This window comes from Podarcis muralis, chromosome 13, assembly GCF_964188315.1.
Source record: "Podarcis muralis chromosome 13, rPodMur119.hap1.1, whole genome shotgun sequence".
NCBI lineage: Eukaryota > Metazoa > Chordata > Lepidosauria > Squamata > Lacertidae > Podarcis > Podarcis muralis.
This window is the reverse complement of record NC_135667.1, coordinates 50,658,977-50,671,535: the sequence shown is the minus strand read 5'-3', so window position 1 is coordinate 50,671,535 and position 12,559 is coordinate 50,658,977. Positions and strand designations below refer to the sequence as shown.

General features: G+C 48.3%; 1 pseudogene; it reads right to left on the bottom strand.

Moving 5' to 3' along the window:
- Positions 1-6,076: 6,076 nt before the first annotated feature.
- Positions 6,077-7,074, bottom strand: LOC144325379 (UDP-glucuronosyltransferase 2A2 pseudogene; annotated as a pseudogene).
- Between the last annotated feature and the right edge of the window lie 5,485 nt (positions 7,075-12,559).

Here is a 12,559-nt window from a genome sequence, read left to right as displayed (position 1 = left end):
ATTGTTTGCCTGTAACTCAGGAGTGGAGCAACTGCAATATTCAGGACATAATATTGACATGGCAGCAAGGGAAAAGTTGTGGCAAGTAGATATGAAATTTACTGCCTGTTACACATTAAAGGAAAACTATTTGGAAATGATATACAGATGGTATTTAATACCTAATAAACTGGCTGAGATGTACAAGACTGTATCAAATAAATGTTGGAAATGCAAACAGTCCAAAGGGTTATTTTTTTCATACGTGGTGGACTTGTAAAAAAGCAACAGGCTTTTGGGAAATAATATACAGTGGTACCTCGCAAGACGAACGCCTCGCAAGACGGAAAACCCGCTAGACGAAAGGGTTTTCCGTTTTGGAGGCGCTTCGCAAGACGAATTTCCCTATGGGCTTGCTTCGCAAGACGACAGCCCATAGGGAAATATCCGGGACAGCGGGGAAGCGCAGCGCGTCTTCCCCACTGTCCTCGGACCTCCTCTGAAGCCTGGCGGCGGGGCGGGAACACCTCCTCCCGCCGCCGCCGGGCTTCGGAAGGCTCCTCCGAAGCTGGGCGGTGGGGCGGGAACACCTGCCCCCGCCGCCCGGCTTCGGAACGATGCTCCGAAGCCGGGCGGCGGGGAGGGAACACCTGCCCCCGCCGCCCGGCTTCGGAACGATCCTCCGAAGCCGGGCGGCGGGGCGGGAACACCTCCTCCCGCCACCGGGCTTCGGAACGATGCTCCGAAGCCGGGCGGTGGGGAGGGAACACCTTCTGAAGGCGGGCGGGGGGCAAAAGTCTTTGCTCCCCCCTGCCTGCCTTCCCGGGAGAGCGGAGAAACACAGCGTGTTTCTCCGCTGTCCTGGACGGCTTTTGAAGGCAGGCGGGGGGGAGCAAAGACTTTCGCCCCCCGCCCGCCTTCAGAAGAGGTCCTGAAGGCTGGCGGGGGGCAAAAGTCTTTGTCCCCCCTGCCTGCCTTCCCAGGGGCTTTTAAATCGCCCCGGACAGCGGAGAAGTCCTCCGCTGTCCCGGGGCGATTTTAAAATGCCGCCCGCCAGCATTTTAAGATCGCCCCGGACAGCGGAGAAGTCCTCCGCTGTCCCGGGGTTTTTTAAAATGCTGGGGGTGGGAAGAAAAGCCCTTGTCCCCGGACAGACTGTCCCCGGACCTGGTCTGAAGGCGGTTTCCCTAGGAACGCATTAATTGATTTTCAATGCATTCCTATGGGAAACCGTGCATCGCAAGACGAAAAACTCGCAAGACGAAGAGACTTGCGGAACGAATTAATTTCGTCTTGCGAGGCACCACTGTACAATGATACACAATTTTATGTTATAGTTGTAGCGCCCCCTGCAGCGCTCCTGAGGCTCCGCACCCAGCCCCAAATCCACCTCTGAGCAACCATGGTGTTGTAAACAAAAATTGCACATTCCTATCACAATGGTCAGCCTAGGAGAGGTCCTGGCATGTCCATGCTATCTCAACATCCGCTGTTCGTGGGAGACAGCTCTGTGGCTTGGATCAAGCCCCCGCTGCACCACTGATCACAGCAGCGGGATAATTGTATCCTCTCTTTTTTCATTCCGTCACTGTGTTGTTGGAACTGGAAAATAAATAGCTGACTGCAGCAGAATAGTGATAAGAAGCTCAGGGAATGTGGGGTCAAGGGGCCATACAACGTATTATGCCAACTGCAACAGGAATTAATTCTGCTGATAAGATAACAATCTTCAGATTTGCACAGGAGCCAAGGGGAGTTGAAGAGGCCCTGCAAAGTGCAGGATGGAACCCAAGATACACACACCCAACTTTTTGGAGGCCTGTTCACAAGCCATCAGGAATGGTTATATAAACCATTGTCCCCACTGCAAAGCAGATCACGTAAACACCAAACCATTCAAAACAAAGAGCCTGCATGTGAACTGCAGTGTCAAATTCCTGTGTGTGTATTTTGCTTAAGCGTGTTCTCACTAAGGGAGAGCACGTGTTGCGGCTGGGGCCAGGCAAAGCACCCTTTAGTTGCCAGGCAGAATCGTGGGAAAGGAACTGGCCAGGATTGGTGTTGGTGTTGCTGAGGCAAATTGTATGTTGCCAATTTGGGGGTGGAGATCAGAGGATATTTAAGCAAGGCCCACAGAAAGTTGCTTTCTCTTTTGCTGTGGGCATCGGATCACCCACCCGCCCTCCCTTGTTTGGGCTTCGCTTTGACCTTGCTATTGCCTGTCATGGGGTCGTTCGCATTGATGCGGGGGCCCGGTAGGAATTTTGCCATATGGCTGATTAGTGTGTGCCATTTGGTTTTTGCCTACCGCGTAGCAAATCGTCACAACTTGTAAGGTTGGCGGTTAGGCATTGGTTTAAATTGGTTGGTGGAGGGGCATGGATTGGCTGTGCCTGCCCCTCAGGTGATGCTGCTGCACGGGAATCCCGTTAAAGGAATTCAGGGGCTTACCATCCTTTTGTCCAAACCCCTGGAATCGGGTTTGGGCCGAGTAAGGCCCCTAGGAGCATGTGGGGAGAAGCTGAGGGTCTGTGTCGCAGCTCCAGTTATCCCGGAACTTGTTCCTCCACACTGGCTTCCGCTGGAATCCGGAAGTCAGTTCTGTCCCCAAGGCGGGGGGACAGATAGTCTTAACCAATGCCTAAGCAACCACTCACAATTATGTATGATAATAAAGTTGTGGCCAAAATTATGCCAAAAACCTTAAACAAAAATTATGTGTGAAGTGTGAGTTATTGGGGAAGGGGTGTTTTGGGGGACCTCAGCACGCAACAGAACCTGAGCTTCGGCTATTTGTAAAAATAATCTAATTACAAGAAAGCATGGGGGTCGAGGGGGTTGTGATGTAAGCAAATCTCCAGGCACAAAGAAATCTTTGTACCTGCTGAGATATTGAGATGGCTCATACTGTCTTTTATTCCCTTTTTTTAAAAAAGCTGTTAGGTAAGTCTGCCATACGAAGTGTGTTCAGAACATAATAGAACATACAGTTTAGGGGCATTTTCATTTAGTCCTCCCTCTATTGTTGCAGATTTGCAAAGAAGAAATGAAGCCAAGGTGTTGAGATCTGGCAAAAGAATTTCCCTGACAGATGCTGAATGGATAAGGTGTTGACCTCTTGCCAGCAAGTCTCGGTTCCAAATCCTCATTCACACATGAAGCAAACTGAGTAGCCTTGGCAAGGAAATAAATGCCACTCCACCCTGTTGGTTTTGTATAAGAACCAGAAGATGTGCATCTACCCTCACATTGTTGGGGTGGTGGAAATAATAATCTACAAACCCCCACTCCACAAAATACAAAAAAGGGGGCTGAGTTAAGACAGGAGGGATATATATCGTTTTAAACTGGCCTATGGGGTGCCCCCCAAAAGACCAGAAAGTGACTCTGAGGAATCATCATGTGAGCATGCTATCATGGTTATGTTAATAATAATAATTTATTTATACCCCGCCCATCTGGCTGAGTTTCCCCAGCCACTCTGGGCGGCTCCCAATCAAATGTTAAAAACAATACAGCATTAAATATTAAAAACTTCCCTGAACAGGGCTGCCTTCAGATGTCTTTTAAAGATAGGATAGCTGCTTATTTCCTTCACATCTGAAGGGAGGGTGTTCCACAGGGTGGGCGCCACTACCGAGAAGGCCCTCTATCTGGTTCCCTGTAACCTCACTTCTCGCAATGAGGGAACCACCAGAAGGCCCTCGGCGCTGGATCTCAGTGTCCGGGCTGAACGATGGGGGTGGAGACACCCCTTCAGGTATACAGGGCCGAGGCCGTTTACGGCTTTAAAGGTCAGCACCAACACTTTGAATTGTGCTCGGAAACGTACTGGGAGCCAATGCAGATCTCTCAGAACTGGTGTTATGTGGTCTCGGCGGCCAGTCCCAGTCACCAGTCTATCTGCCGAATTCTGGATTAATTGCAGTTTCCAGGTCACCTTCAAAGGTAGCCCCACATAGAGCACATTGCAGTAGTCCAAGCGGGAGATAACTAGAGCATGCACCACTCTGGCGAGACAGTCTGCGGGCAGGTAGGGTCTCAGCCTGCGTACCAGATGGAGCTGGTAGACAGCTGCCCTGGACACAGAATTGACCTGCGCCTCCATGGACAGCTGTGAGTCCAAAATGACTCCCAGACTGCGCACCTGGTCCTTCAGGGGCACAGTTACCCCATTAAGGACCAGGGAATCCCCCTCACCCGCCCGCCCCCTGTCCCCCCAAAACAGTACTTCTGTCTTGTCAGGATTCAACCTCAATCTGTTAGCCGCCATCCATCCTCCAACCGCCTCCAGGCACTCACACAGGACCTTCACCACCTTCACTGGTTCTGATTTAAAGGAGAGATAGAGCTGGGTGTCATCTGCATACTGATGAACACCCAGCCCAAACCCCCTGATGATCTCTCCCAGTGACTTCATATAGATATTAAAAAGCATGGGGGAGAGGACGGAACCCTGAGGTACCCCACACATGAGAGCCCAGGGGTCTGAACACTCATCCCCCAGCACCACTTTCTGGACACGGCCCAGGAGGAAGGCGCGGAACCACCGTATAACAGTGCCCCCAGCTCCCAGCCCCTCTAGACGGTTTAGTGTCCTAACTCCCCACCTTCTTTCCTAACCTTTATGATCAAGGAGAAAAGGCCCTGAAACATGTGTGTGTGATTTCTAGTTTTAATAATCTGCACATCTTCTTGATCAGCTGCTAGCAACAACTCCTGGCACCACCTAAGATATCAGGAAGGACTTCAAGGGAAGTAGGGAACTCCTACAGAGCTATGAGAAATCTGCAGTTTCTAGGGCTGGGGTGAGGGAAGTGTGGTCCTCCAGAAGTTGCTGACTTGCAACTCCTGTCATCACTGACCATTGGGCATGCTGGCTAGGTAAGGGCTGATGCGACTTGCAATCCAGCAACTTTTGGACTCCACAGATCCACCCCGCTCTGCAGGCTAGAGCTACTCCTCACAACTTGGGCTCTTTGAATCCCTTGAAAGCAAAGCAACAGCACAATCTTAAACATTTCTTCTCAGAAGTAAGCTCTACTGGATTCAAGGGGGTTTATGATCAGGTAGGTGGAGTGAAGGGGACGCAGGTGGCGCTGTGGGTTAAACCACAGAGCCTAGGACTTGCTGATCAGAAGGTCGGCGGTTCGAATCCCCGCGACGGGGTGAGCTCCCATTGCTCTGCCCTGCTCCTGCCAACCTAGCAGTTCAAAAACATGTCAAAGTGCAAGTAGATAAATAGGTACCGTTCCGGTGGGAAGGTAAACGCTGTTTCCGTGCGCTGCTCTGGTTCGCCAGAAGCAGCTTAGTCATGCTGGCCACATGACCCGGAAGCTGTACGCCGGCTCCCTCGGCCAGTAAAGCGAGATGAGCGCCGCAACCCCAGAGTCGGCCACGACTGGACCTAATGGTCAGGGGTCCCTTTACCTTTACCTTAGGTGGAGTGAGGGTTGCTGCGGAATTTGAAAAGATATATACTGTATAGAGACAAGGGATTTGGAAGGTAGTCAGGGTGTGGGGTGATAGGAAAAGAGTTTCTTTAGCGAGGTGTGCTGGGAAAGATCAAAGGCTGGGCTCCATCTTAGGAAGGCTCTCTGAAGGAAGGGGCGTAGGAAGGGGGGCGGGTCGCCCCAGTGCCATCATGGAGGGGGGTGACAAATTATCAAGGAACAGTTACTGCCCTACTAGGGCGGTTCATAAAAAAAAAACTTTTTTGAAAATGCCTGCTCCAAAGGTCTTATCTTACTACACTAGGGATTATATAGCTATATATGAAATGTCATGCATATCAGTTAATATCTTGACCCTCCTCCACGAAAATAGCTGTTTATTTGGCCGTTTTCCTATGTCGTGAAGGCTGAAATTTAAATTCAGTGGGGCAGGGTCGAGATATTAACTGATATGTTTTTTTGTTTTGGTAAACCACTTTACAGTTGGCCAGGCTACCTGGCTTGGTAGTGTCTACCTCCAACTGAGAGTGGCTCCACGAAGCCTCAGGATGAGGCCTTTCCAGTCCTGCAACCTGGGCCCCCCTTTTTATTGGCTATGCCAAGGACTGCTCCAAAAAACCCTCTGCATTTTTGGAGCAGCTGCTCTACCAAATAATAGTACTCTGAGGAGGAGGAGGAGGAGGAGGAGGAGGAGGAGGAGGAGGAACAAAAACAGGCTTACCTAAAACCTGACTGTAATAAGAGTCCCATTCTCCCCAGTAGGTCTGGAAAACATAATCCTGCAGTTGGTAAGATATCAAATTTTTCACCCTTTCCCCAAACGACAACCTGTCCGTGAGCTCAGACAGAGTAGCAGGAGCGTACGAAGGAGGGGAGGGTATTTTCCCACAGTGTCTCTCCACCGTTGAGGCCGGAGTGAAGCGCAGGGTGTACACAAATGGGACGTCCAATTTCACAGCAATCAGGTCACCACAGATTGTCACAGGGTCCACAAGGAGTACGTCGTATCGGCTCTTTGCCAGCCGGGCCATGAGTTCCGGATTGGCCAACACCCCTTCGCACATTTGCCTGTTGAGCACGACTGCTTTCTCCATCAGTTTCCCCAGCTCTTGGTAGAACCTGTGGAAGGTCAGCGTGGTGGGCATATGGTTGAACCACAACATTATGATGTCCCTGATAAAGTCTTCGAAGTCGCTCCTTACGAAGGGCACAGGGTAAACCTCAAACGTGGCACCTGATACATCATCACTGGGTTTGATGGAGATGGCACCTGTAGGAACTAGGATGCTGACATTGTGACCTCTGTGCAGCAGTTCTTGAATGATGACCTTAACGTTGAGCCAATGGCTGGCTTCTGTTGGCCAAATAAGCACATTCCCACAGAAGACGTTTCCTACTAGGGTGACCTGAAGTATTACCAGCTGGATTACAGCCGCTCTTGCTGAGATGGAGGTCATGATGTGCTTTTTTTGCATAGCCACGTTGTCTTCTTCAATAATTCCCCAACAGTGGAGCGTTATTCACTATTTCACTTCTCTGGAGAAACCTTCTGTCTCATACTCTCCTTCACTTTTGACCAAAGGTGTTTAACGTTTATAAAGTCTCTAACAGGAATGCTGCTGGTGTTGAAGAAGACGCTAAAATGAAAAAAGGCAGAAGGGTCATTTTTTCACCTATTCTGCACAACTAAAACCAATGCATATTTCACCCATCTTAATATATACAGTGGTACCTCGGGATGCGAACGGGATCCGTTCCGGAGCCCCGTTCGCCTCTAGAAGCAAACGTAACTAGCGACGGCACATCTGTGCGCACACACGTCGCTTTTCGCCACTTCTGCGCATGCGCATGATGTCATTTTGAGCATCTGCGCATGTGCGAGCGGCGAAGCCTGGAAGTAACATGCTACATTACTTCCGGGTTCCTGTAGAGCGCAACTTGAATGTACTCAACATGAAGCATATTCAACCCAAGGTATGACTGTATATGGGTGGCCCAGAAACCACCAACATTTGATTTTGGGCAATTTTTAGTGAAGGGGGAGAGTGATTTCAGACCCCGAGCAAACAGCTATTCAATCCACCATTAAACAACCAAAAACCCAAAAACACAAATTGACAGTTGAAACAAAAATGTAACCAGATAAAAATCTAAGGAAGGAGATGAAGAGCAGCGGCTATTTTGCTTTATAATACGAACAAACTAATGCAGAGGGACGCGGGTGGCGCAGTGGGTAAAACCTCAGTGCCTAGGACTTGCTGATCGTAAGGTCGGCGGTTCGAATCCCCGCGGTGGGGTGAGCTCCCGTCGTTCGGTCCCAGCGCCTGCCAACCTAGCAGTTCGAAAGCACCTCTAAGTGCAAGTAGATAAATAGGTACCGCTTTTTAGCGGGAAGGTAAACGGCGTTTCTGTGTGCGGCGCTGGTGCTGGCTCGCCAGAGCAGCTTCGTCCCGCTGGCCACGTGACCCGGAAGTGTCTCCGGACAGCGCCGGCTCCCGGCCTCTTGAGCGAGATGAGCGCGCAACCCTAGAGTCGGTCACGACTGGCCCTGTCGGGCAGGGGTACCTTTACCTTTACCTTAATGCAGTCACAGGTGTTACCACAGTAACTGTATCCTCACATCTTCAGCATCGTGGGACATACAAGAAAGCTTTTCCCTGTGGATCTCAGGGAAGGGGGAAGCACAGATGGGAAGAGATGCCCCCCAAGGCTTCAGCCTTTCATGTATGGTTTTGAGGTTCATTCCCAGCACTGAAATGGGCTCTGATGCTAATCGGAAACCGATGCAGCTGAGCTGGAAATCCTTCTGACAATGTGCCCCCGTCAAGAAGTGAGCCACAACATTCTACGCTAGTAGCAACTCTCAGACCACCTTCAGCGGTTTGCATCGACCAGCATCCATAGTTACCTCTTTCCCTCCCAAACTCACAGATGCAGAGGCGTGTGGGCTGTCGCGACCGTTCCAGTTTCAGGAGCTGTTTTTATGTAGCCAGGATACCGATGTATGTTGCCAGGTGAACGTAATCATGTGCACGAGAAATGCTGGATTGAATTTGTACACTAAAAAGGATATACCAAGAGCTCTGGCCACAAGTTTTTTTTCACTGCATATTTTTTTCCACTGCATATTTGAAACTACATTATTTCTGCACTTAAACGTTGTATCTAAATTTACTATTACCTTAAAACTATCGTACTTACACGTTGTATTTAAATTTACTATTAGCTTCAAACTGTTATTCTTAGAAGAATATACACGTTTTTCTTTTCAACTCTCGAGTAAAAATTATTCTTTATATTGAAACTTGTGGCCAGAGCTCTTGGTATATCCTTTTCAGTGGATTGAATTTGTAGGCATTATTCTGCTAAGAAGACGATAACCCAATCTTTCAAGATGCCAATGCAAGATTAGGAAACTGGCTAAACAGGAGTTATTATCAATACAACAGGAAATTAACCATCATGTCTTATAGCATCTGTTAGGACTTCATGGGGAGCTTTTAATGTCTGGTGTTTCCTATTTATTATTATTTTAAAAAAATATTCTGAGTGCCTAAGTAATAAATTATCATCATGATGATAATAACAATGATAAACCAGATCAATCTTGCCCCATTGACACCTACCTGGTCTTCTCCTTTCCAGATTCAGCAGTCTTCTGCATGGAGTAAAGGAAAAGAAGCTTAAATAAGATTTGTTTTGAATAGAGGTATTAAATGGAAAGAGAGAAATGTGAGAATCGGGCGGGACATTCCCCTGGCATGTTCAGGGGAATAATGTAGGGACTGGTGGAGAGGGCGGTAGCAATGCTATTTGATTTCACATAAACCTTACCAGATAAACAAAGGTTAATCCAACAGGTCTTTGATGCCCAGAACTGAAAGCAGGTAGTCAAAACTTTTCACATAGGAAGGTCCAGAATTAACTCCTGCAGTACCCTGAATGATAAAGGACGTATTGCACTGAATACAAACTGGTTTAATAGACAGGAGCTGTCTCAGTTAATAAGTCCTGATCACACTTATATCTTCACCACAACACAGTGTGTGAGATGTTCTTGAGTAGAGCATTTGGATGGGTTTATTTTGGGAATGGTGTGGCAGCTGCAATGACTGAAAGCATCTTGGCAATCCGAAGTGCATGGATGACAAAAACCTGAACAACTTCCCGTATCACCTTGAAATATACTCGGAGTCGAGAGTGGATTTCATGCTCTTTATTCAGCTCATGGTGGTGAGGAGGAATGGAGGTTCCCCCAGAATGTCTGCTTTATATACATTATTTACACAATGGGCCCCACATGATTGGCTAATTCCAGGATTCACCTGTAGGCCAATCAGGTTGCGGATTCCCTTCCACCTGGAGCTGGATTGGGTGGCTCCTGTGGACCAATCAGACTGCTGCATTCTGGACCCTATTGTTCTAGGACCAATCAGACTGCTGCCTTTTGGATCCTATTCAACTCAGTACATAACACACCTGTTCCAACTTTCTTGCAACCGGATTTTCTTGGGGATGGATCCAGCGGCCTGCAGTTGGTAAAAAGCCCATGAGATTTGACAATGTGATGCACCATGTTTCAAAAACAAATCTACAATCAAAGGGGAGCCAAACTAGCCATTAGCAAAATTTCTTTTAAAAAATTACTGGCTGGTTTGCTTTTATTTGTTTTTCAGTGAAAGCAGTGCCTGGGAATGGGCGCATTACCTCTTCGCTTTTCACCCCATCAGAACTGGCACCTCAATAGAGTTAGTGGGTTGGATGGGGAGCATGGTGGATGGACTGGACATGGAGAGGGGAGAGTTTACTGAGTCGCTGTGTTGTAGCAGCGCGAGATTTTGGATATGCCAGAGAGAGCTTCTTGAGAAATGAGCACAGCAAAGAGGAAAGTGTGGGGGAAGGCAGGTCACTGCTAGAAGGAATAAACCGGATAAAGCGAGAGAATAGTCTTATATTGGAGGATGCAACATTTGGGGCAGTGTCTTTGTGTAGTGGGTGAGAATGAAGGCGCATGTGCTGCCCCAAGGACTTGAGGAGAAAGGGTTAAACTCATGCAGAATGAGATACGCTACCATGAGCAATTTAAATTAAATTGATTGGTTGATGTGGAGTCCAAGTGCACAATCCCGAGGTTTTCAGTTAGTGGAAAAATATGATCCCCTAACTGGAGCAGGAGTATATTTTCCTTCTCTTGAGTGAATTAGACAAGGCAGCACTATCTACAGAAAGCATAGGTAAAGGTAAAGGTACCCCTGCCCGTACGGGCCAGTCTTGACAGACTCTAGGGTTGTGCGCCCATCTCACTCAAGAGGCCGGGGGCCAGCGCTGTCCGGAGACACTTCCGGGTCACGTGGCCAGCGTGACATCGCTGCTCTGGCGAGCCAGAGCCGCACACGGAAACGCCGTTTACCTTCCTGCCAGTAAGCGGTCCCTATTTATCTACTTGCACCCGGGAGTGCTTTCGAACTGCTAGGTTGGCAGGCGCTGGGACCGAGCAACGGGAGCGCACCCCGCCGCGGGGATTCGAACCGCCGACCTTTCGATCGGCAAGCCCTAGGCGCTAAGGCTTTTACCCACAGCGCCACCCGCGTCCCTGGACAGAAAGCATAATACCTAATAAATTGTTTTTCTTTTCTTTCCATTTCTTCTCTTTTCTATTGGCTGGTAGGTTGCCAAGCAAGGGGAAGGGTATATATTTTAGTTTACTGAGGAGCACAAACACATAACACCACCTAGTGGATAGTCAAAATTATCTTCCACATCTGGAAAAGTAGAAAAAATGTAGTCTTGTATGAGATGGTAAAACCAAGACACTTGGAGGATATGCGTTCCTTCTGTCCGTTCGTCCTTCCATCTCTTTTTCTGTTCATTATTATTTTCTCTTCCCTTTTTCATGTTCTTTCTTTCCGTTACAAAAAATTCTTTTGTCCTTTTCTGCAGTTTGGCTGGGGCTCTGTCAATGCTAAAATGCATCTTGTATCTTTAAACATGGTTTTTAGCGTGTTGGCAGAAGCTCTAGAAACAACTTGTGTATTTGGCGCCCTATTAAGTTAATGTTTATTAAAGACATTTTATGCTTACAATCTTTTTATATATACAGTGGTACCTCTGGTTGCGAATGGGATCCGTTCTGGAGGCCCGTTCGCAACATGAAAACCTCGCAACCTGAAGTGCCGTATCTGTGCAGGTGCACAGCATGATTTGGTGCTTGTGCGCATGCGCAAAGCGCGATTTAGCGCTACTGCGCATGTGCGAGCAGCGAAACCCGGAAGTAACCCTTTCCGGTACTTCCGGGTCGCCACGGGACGCAACCTGAAAAAACGTAACATGAAGCAAACGTAACATGAGGTATGACTGTAACCCTTTAAAAGACTTGTATCATACCTCTACTGTTCTATCCTTCCATTTATTTAGTTAAATTCCCTTGAAAATTCAGTATCAGTCACCTTGATGCCAAGCCAAAAACTCATTGGTGACTGCTTGGCAACCAGAACAGAACAGTTACCGTATTTTTCGCTCTATAAGACGCACCAGACCACAAGATGCACCTAGTTTTTGGAGGAGGAAAACAAGAAAAAAAATATTCTGAATCTCAGAAGCCAGAACAGCAAGAGGGGTCGCTGCGCAGTGAAAGCAGCGATCCCTCTTGCTGTTCTGGCTTCTGGGATAGCTACGCAGCCTGCATTAGCTCCATAAGACGCACACACATTTCCCCTTACTTTTTAGGAGGGAAAAAGTGAGTCTTATAGAGCAAAAAATAGGGCAAATTTTTGTGTGCATGTGTGCTTGTGTGAGAGTGACTTTCTTTACAGGGGCTAGGTGGGGTCTGAGATCTTTGGACTCGAGCTGGATCTTTGGACTCGAGCCATTTGAATTCTGGTTGCTTATCCTGGCGCCCCTGCATTTCCCCATACAAAGGAGAGAGCTAAGTTGCATGTTGCAAATCTGATTGATTTGGCATGCACAACAAAGCTGTTGTCTAAAGTGCACTGCCTGGTTCTGGCCCCCAAACCAGGCCATAGCAGGGCAAAGTGCTGGCTGCTTGTTCAGCAGAGAAGTGAAGGAATATCGTCAAAATGCATGCAACAGTACTGGGAAACTGAAAAGTTAATAATTGAAAGAGGGGT